Below are 6,618 nucleotides of genomic sequence, written 5' to 3' on the forward strand. Positions count from 1 at the left end.
GTCGACCTTTCACTAAAGAAAGAGTATTACTTGAGATCTTGAGAAAAGCAACCTAGTTTTACTTATTTTCTCATTCTAACAGACTTCTGTCTTGGGAAGGCTTTTATTCCATTGTAAGCATTAAGTTTTTTTAAGGGAACTTTGAAACAACTCTGGCCTAAGTGGTTTGTTCTCAGTTACAGAAAGGAGGAGGTGAGCCTGTCAGCATAAATGTACTAGAAGAGTTGGGGCAGAGAGACAGCCAAGGCATATGCTACTGTAATGGAGAGAGGGCAGCAAGCGTTAAGTGAATTTGCCTTTTTAAACAATGTGATTTGATTAGGGGAGTGGACATTGATGAGGAAGATTGCCTTGGAAATATAATAAATATGATTATAAAGCTAGAAGTGGAGGTCGTCAGCCGTTAAGGACACACCTTCTGTTTTGTAGTGTGCTTTTACAATTATGAAATGGATCTTCTGATACCTTAGAAAAACATTCAGGAATTTTCTAGCTGAGGAACACTCCTAGAAACAAACCAAAAGAAGAAGGGGTTTGGTTTCTTATTTTGAGTTTGCTGGACCCCCTCAGTCACTGCTTTACTCTAGTCGAGGAGTGGGGCTGGATGTTGAATTTGTCTTCTCGCCATCGTAAAAGGACTTCGTGCCAGGTTTTGTTAAATGGTTTCAGAGGAAGAGTCTGAAACCAAGTCTGCCAAATGTCACCCTGATTTGGGGTTGTCTGGGATGTTACAGATTTATGGGTGAGCACAGGATGAGAAAAGGGAACTCTTGAAACAGAAGATCGCAGCATCTACTGGGAGAAAAGAGTTGCTGCACAGACAGTGGCATCTTTAAGTGGCTGGGTCACTTCTGGAACAAAGCGCTTTGATGCTTTTGCTTTTTGGGAAAAGTTTAAAAGTTGCCACAAATACTCTTGCGAAAGGGTTCTTACTGTGTGCTAGTTCAAAGAGGAGGAGAACACTGGGTCTGTGATTGACCTTAAGTCTAATTCACTCGGAAGAATATTCTTCACCAAACTTTTACATAAAAGGATTATACATGGAAATGTATGTTTAGAAGAACCTTGAATTATCTGTCCTTGGTCCAATGCTTCAGTTAGGGAAAGGAACTTGGGCAGTAAGAAATACTTGAACTTAGTGGAATTCAGACCTTGGCTCAGGATTTAGAGTTGAGATGGCAAATACCAAGCACGCATACCACCATGCTTCTCATCTGTTTACGTGGTAGATGTCACTAACCCTTGAGTTTCAGTATTCGTTCTCTTTCTCGGTCCAGATGTGGCCTCCGTATTTTTCTTAGCACTTCAGGCAGCTGCTAGTAAATTTCAACATTATTGTGGAGATGAAACCTGTTTGCACACCACACCCTCTGTGATGGGTTATAGTGTGAATTTAAAAATAATCTGAATGTTTCTGAGGAGACCCATTTGGGACCCAGTCGTCTAACAAGAGCAGAATTCACCCACAAGGTCCCTACTGAGAACATGCAGGCATTCTGGGGACAAAAGGGATTCAAGTGGATTTTTTTCCCTCCAAGGACATATGCCTGTCACTGGGAGAGGAAGGGCAAGGTAGCATAAGATGCATGCCAAGCGAGTGTTTTGTAGAATAAATATTACTTTAAGAGAAGAGCCTAAATCCTGCAAGACTGAAATCTGAGAACTGTCTTGTTCATTTTTCTGTTAGTAACTTGGCCTATATACTGAATGTGCTCATCATTTAACATTGCTCATTTGTGTAGAAAGTGGAAAAAAAGTGCCTTTATGGGGAAGTGTGGGGAGATGAAAAATAAGGGGAAGAAGGCACAATCTTAGAGTACTGGAATCTGAGAATGATCAGGGCATGCCAATAATGTTCAGTTGTTACCTGCACCTTTCTTGTTGGTGGCCTGCTAAGATGGGCTGGCCCACTTTCTGGAAGAAAGCGTTAACGTGGAGGGGTAGTGAAACAACTGAAATACTGGAGTTGGGGGCAGGGGAGGTGAGAGCTATGAGGAAATATGAGGATATTTTAGTGATTGGCTTTCTCTTGCATTGCCCTTTATCCTGGGGTGGGATGGACTGGGGCTGACTGAGAGGTTTGCTTTATTTAGGGTCTGAAGTATATTTTAAAATGTGTATTCTTCACATAGTTTAAGAAATGAAACTAGTGTATGGTGTTCTGCTCAAGAAGTTTCCTAACACAGATTGTCTTTTGAAATGACCACTAACAACCCTGAGTTTGTTGGTAGATATCTGTTTTATTCTAGCATTTGTAAAGTTTGAGTTTTGTTATTACGTATCCCATATATTTTTAGTGACACGCTCATCTGATGAGAAATTAATGCAGTTGTAGGAGAAAATGTTTAAGGGATTGGGTATTTATAGGAGTAAATACTGTTTCTGGTAGGCCACATAATGTAATCTTGCTAAATGTGACAGATAATAACTTTTTTTTTTTAAGGGGAAAAGGGCACATTACCTTTGGTGTAACATTGCCTAACTACTTTTTTTTTTTCCCCCACCAGAAATTCATTTCTTAAAATGCTTGCTGGATCAAGCCCTCAAAGTAAATAGGTGAAGATTACGTTTTTGTCTTTCAGATTTTCTTTAAACTTTTCTTTTCTTTTTTGAGGAACTTTTTGACTAGAATAGACATACCAGAGAACAGGCAATTGAAAACATGACTTTCCCCACTGGCTCCCAGGTTACTCTGTTTAGAAATTATAGAAAATGCTGCAAATGATAGTAATTCCTAATTTGTGAATAGAAAAATTGTAAGAGCTATCTCATTTGTGTTAGGCTACACCTGTGATGTGACTAGTAACAAGAGAAGCTTCCTTTGTATATTGAGAGTCAGATATAGTCATAAGGCTACAACCTGAATGTTCAAAGAACTATGATGGATTTTATATAAGGAATATAGAGGCAAACAAATTGAAAACCATTGAGACCAATCTATTATATCTGTGGGAATTAGTGCTCCTTCAGATTCACGATTCAACCTTCATTTATCTACCAAATATTATTGCGATATGTGCCTAGCACAGCACAGGAATAAGTTGTGGGAATACAAGGCGAGTAAATACAGAAGCCATAGTCAAAAACAAATAGTTGTAGCTGAAACTAAATGTTTCTAATTAAATACAGATTTAAGATTTTTTTTTTTGAGCATGCAGATGAGAATGGTCCTAATTCTACCTTATATATGGGGAAGGCTTCACCAGGGAAGTCATGCTTGGGTGTGGAGGGTGAAAAGGAGTTTGCCAGGTGAGTAGGAGAGGTGCGGCCTTCCCAGGCAGACGAGAATGCCTGTATGGACAAAAGTTATAGATCTTTGAAAAAAATCTCAAGTGAAGGAAATGATGCTGAATTACTACTGTAAGTTTAATCCATGTTTTCTGGTGAAGAATTTAGCAGTGGAGTTTCAAATCATGGTATTTAAACTGGCAAACAGAATTTTACAAGTAGCACTTCTAATTTGACAAACTTTATTGTAAAGTAGCTTCCCCAGCCTAGCGGAGCCTGTCATCTTTTGTGAGACTCTGTTGTCCAGAGGCTTCAGAGCTAGCTACATATGGGTCTGGCCAAGGGATAAGCATTTTGGCACCAAGTAGCTGGTTTCAGGCCCTGTTTGGGAACGTAGCTGGCAACTGAGTGGCAGTCCAAGACTGACCTTGCACGCAGTCAGTCTGCTGACTGAGAAAGCCTCGCTTTCTCTGTCCTGCTGAGGACAGAGTGAACGCCCTGCTCTGCAAGCTCCCAAACTTACCCTTAATACATTGTCTTTTAAGGGAATTCCTGTAGTCCAGTGGTCAGGACTCCATGCAGGGGTCAGCCCCTGGTTGGGGAGCTAAGTTCTCACAAGTGTGGCCATAAATAAAAACAAATTTTTTAAAAGTTCTCTTTTGAGATTAAAGGATATTGTTTTGGGAAACAATAGCTGAAGCTCTGAGGTTTTGGGCAACTCCATCAGAGGAAACTTACCCACTGTAACCACTCCCGGAATTCTCTTCTGCAAGCCTCTTCCTAGGACTTAAAAGTGCTGTTTGCTGGACGAGAAGCAGGTGGAAATGTCTGGGAGCTGTTGTTATTGTTTTATGCTAAAGAGTTTTTAATAGTTAACAGTTTATTTCTCAGTTCCCTTCTCTTTGCTTTAAGGAGTCAGTTGTAAACAAGATACTGAAACAGGTAAAATTCTTGGCCCTTCACATCAGGTCCTATAATTGTCATCATCTTGATTCTGTGGTTTTTAAAGATCCTACCCTGGTTCTACCACTTATTTGTAGGATTTGGTTGATCATGAATCTTAATTTCATTTTTTATATAAAATGGGAAAAATAATTTTACTTTATAGTTCTTGTAAGGATTAGATATATGTAATATAAAATACTTGTGACAAAATTGTTGCTGAATAAAATGCAGCCACTGGCAGGAATAAAACAGTCTTTGAAACCCTGATTTGCTTTATCTTTATTCACCTCACAACTGCTTTAGAAAGCAGTATGTTGTACTAATATTAAAGCACTACATTTAAAATTTAAGTATTTTGGATAAACTAGTACAAAATCTCCAATGTGTATGTGAATGTAAGTTATGAAAATATGTTGCCCTTCACATCCAATTAACTGGTGAATTCTGAACTAATAACATCTAAAGTGGTGCAAACATGGTCTACTTGATTGAGGGAAAAAAATATTAGACTAGACCTGCTTTTAAAATAGTTTAAAGTTTTATCCCCAAAACCTTATTTGTTGTATACATCATGTATATAGTTTGCCAATATAATAGTAAATGCATGAAACGTGAATGAGTATACATTATACTGGAGATAATTCAGTTTTTTTTTTTTTAAACCTTGTTTTTTAAACTCATGACCATGAGTTTGAAAAGCACTGAACTAAACAGCCACATCCATTATATCCTGGAAATTCTTGTTGAGGCCAAAACATTTTCTTAGCATTTTATCTATAATGCTTGAACACAGGCTTGAGATTTAGCAAGGTTGAAAGTAAGGATCATTTAGAAATAATTGTGGACAGTATTATTTTGATTCTCTTACTACTTTTTTTTTTTTTTTTTGCTAGTAATTTTCTCTCCAATGCAGTAAGTTCCTCAATTTCTTCCATTTGCTTTCCACTTTCTAATTTGAGGTCTTGATACAGTTTGGGGAAGAAAAAGATAGTAGAAGAGAACCCACCTGCCTAGATAGGTTTCTGATGTTTTTATCTGTGAACCTTTCCTCATGCACACTAGATGTTTTTGGTTAGGGACTTCTGAACCATGCGGTGAAATATTTGCTGAGTATCCCACTTGCGGAATCCATTATTTGTGCCTCGAATGAGGTTGTGTTCTTGGTAATGGTCGTTAGTCGTGTCTTTTAAGAAGATGGTAACTGCTCGACCCTGCAGAGCGTCTCCTTTTGCATCCCCCAGTTCTTTCAGGCAGCCGTCTAATAATTTGAAGATCTTTTTTTAGAGAAGACTGGCAGAATTCCTAATCTCATTGGTGTGTGACACCCTTACAGAGTATGTCTCCCCAGTGTTCACCTCTCTAGCAGTGACAGCTAAAGTATTCATGTGATTGCAGTCCTATCCTGAGATGAAGAGAGAGTAAAACCGGAGTCTGTTCTGATACACTTTGTTTTCAGGAATTTCGGCAACAAAGACCTAAATAACAGTGACAGCCGGTGTCTAGAAGGTGGCTGCTTCCTCCCATCCTTCTTGCTCTCCAGCTCCTTGTCCTCTCTTCCCTGACGTTGCTCCAACTTCTAAGAGCCGGAGTTGACGCGCACCCTATCTAGCGGCTGCCGCAGCTCAGGGCAATTACGTGTGGTCCCAGGTGGTCTCTTTCTAGGTCATCCAACACTGTCCTGTCCATCTTTACTCCCATCTTGCTCTCCCCACACTCTACAGTGGAATGTACCCCGGAAATACCTGCAGCCGTTCCTCGCTCATCCACGGTTTCGCTTTCCGCAGTTTCACTGCGAGGTCGACTGAGGTACAAAACTACTAAGCGGAAAATTCCGGAAGTAATTCATGCGTTTAAAGTGGCACCCTGAGAGGTCACCTGAGGTACGAAAATATTAAACAGACAATTCCGGGAAGTAGTTCCTGCGTTTAAAGTGGCACAGCTGTCCTGAGTAGCGTGACGAACTCTCGTGTGGTCTCGCCAGTGTCTCGTGCGTTAGTCACACAGCCGCCATCTTGGCTAGTCGCGCGAAAGGGCGGGAGGCGTTTCTGTCCTTCAGTTCAGTCGCTCAGTCGTGTCTGACTCTGCGACGCTATGAACCACAGCACGCCAGGCCTCCCTGTCCATCACCAACTCCCGGAGTCCACCCAAACCCATGTCCACTGAGTCGGTGATGCCGTCCAACCATCTCATCCTCTGTCGTCCCCTTCTTGCTGTCCTTATGTTGACGTAATTTGTTGTACTTCGTAGTGGCCCCAACATACAAGAGTAGTGATGCTGGCGATTCAGTCATGCCAAAGAGAAGCTGTAAAGTGCTGCCTTCAAGTGAAACGGTTAAAGTTCTTGACTTAAAAAAAAATCATACACTGAGGTGAGTTAAGATGTACAGATCTACGGGAAGAGCAAATTGTCTACCGGTGAAATTATAAGGAAAAAGAAACTTTTTGG

This window comes from Dama dama, chromosome 9, assembly GCF_033118175.1.
Source record: "Dama dama isolate Ldn47 chromosome 9, ASM3311817v1, whole genome shotgun sequence".
NCBI lineage: Eukaryota > Metazoa > Chordata > Mammalia > Artiodactyla > Cervidae > Dama > Dama dama.